We start from the raw sequence: 1,594 nt of genomic DNA, 5'->3' as shown, positions 1-1,594 counted from the left end.
GGAAGTTCTAATAGTTTCTTCCCTCACCCCAGTGGACTGTCTTGGGCGTCCAGGCACTGGGCCCACTGTGGAGATCCCTCGTCCACCTCCATCCAGGGTACAGCTGCTTTTCCTTCCTCCTGACCATGGGAATTTCCTCTCCTGACTTTCCCTCCCTCCCTGCCCAGGCGACTCAGGGCCTCTGCTTGTCCTTCTCCAGAGAACCATCATCCACCTCCTTGAGGCGGGGAGGGGGTGGACACATTAGAAAAAGCCAGAACCAGAAGGTGAAGGGCTGTATGCTAATGGTCTTGTCGCTGTCACCCAAGGTGCCCTGTCTTGGCTGGGTTGCTAGGTGTCAAGCCAGGGAATTGAAAATCCCTTGCTTTGGTCCCACAATGAGCTGGAATAGCTTTGCCGCTTTCACATGGGAGAGAAGAATGGACTTTAAGGAAGAAGACCATGTAAAGTAAACTGGGGCCTCATTTAGACACATGTGACTGGTAGCGACTCTCCTATCTCTACCTTGGGGCCCTAAGAGCCTGAGTTCCAGAACAAGCTCCTCACCCATTAGCTGGCTGACCTTGGCACCTCACTGAAGCTCCCCACTTCAGTCTCTTTAGCAGCAAAATGGAAATGAAATCCGATATTCCGGTGTTCTGGGCAATTGTGCAAGGTCTCTTAGAACCCCCTTGTAAAGACCCCTAGTGAAACTGAAGAGGGTCTGTGTATTTATTCGCAGGGCTGTTAAGCTCAAATGAGAGAGTAGATTTAAATGAACTGGAAACCAAAGTGGCAAAAGAGCAAAGTATCCTTGAGCAGCTGGAGGCCTCCCTAAAGTGAGACCTGCCAACCCATCTCCTTTGTGTGTGCATGCCCCCTCGTTCTGGACCAGGCTGTATGCAAACGTTTCTGTCTTTGTTGAGAATCTGAATACCTGACACTGAAAAGTCAACGCAGACAAGGCACTTGAGGTGGAGCCGGGGGTCCTGAGGGCTCTGCCGTGCTGAATTAACCCATCAGAGCCACTTCCCGGGCAGCCCAGGGGTGCGAGGAGAAGGACCAGGGTGTCTGTGGTGGCACTGTGGGGAACGGAGGCAGAGGCCATCACCAACCAGTACAGGGTGCTCCAGTATTGTCACAACAAGTTCCTGCAAAGCCATTTTTCTTTCCTCTCACAGCCTTGCTCCATCAGAAGCTTGTTCCAGGTGTCTTAGTCTATAGCATCTAGCGCGGCTGTAACAGAAATACCACAAGTGGATGCCTTTAACAGAGAGAAATGGATTCTCTCACAGTCTAGAATTTGGACTTGTAGGGGGCTAGGCGTCTGAATTCAAGGGGCCAGCTCCAGGGGAAGGCTTTCTCTCTCTGTCAGCTCTGGGACAAGGTCCTTGCCATCAATCTTCTCCTGGTCTGGGAGCTTCTCAGTGCAGGGATCCTGGGTCCAAAGGACACGCATGCTCCTGCCTCTCCTTGCTTGGTGTTGATGAGGTCCCCATGTCTCTGTGCTCGATTCTCTCCTTTCTATCTCCAAAGAGATTGACTTAAGACACAACCTAATCTTGTAGATTGTGTCCTGCCTCATTAACATAACTGCCTCTAATCCTGCCTCATT

The sequence above is a fragment of the Trichechus manatus genome, unplaced genomic scaffold (assembly GCF_000243295.1).
Source record: "Trichechus manatus latirostris isolate Lorelei unplaced genomic scaffold, TriManLat1.0 scaffold00214, whole genome shotgun sequence".
Taxonomy (NCBI): Eukaryota; Metazoa; Chordata; class Mammalia; order Sirenia; family Trichechidae; genus Trichechus; species Trichechus manatus.
Note: the sequence above shows the minus strand (reverse complement) of the source record.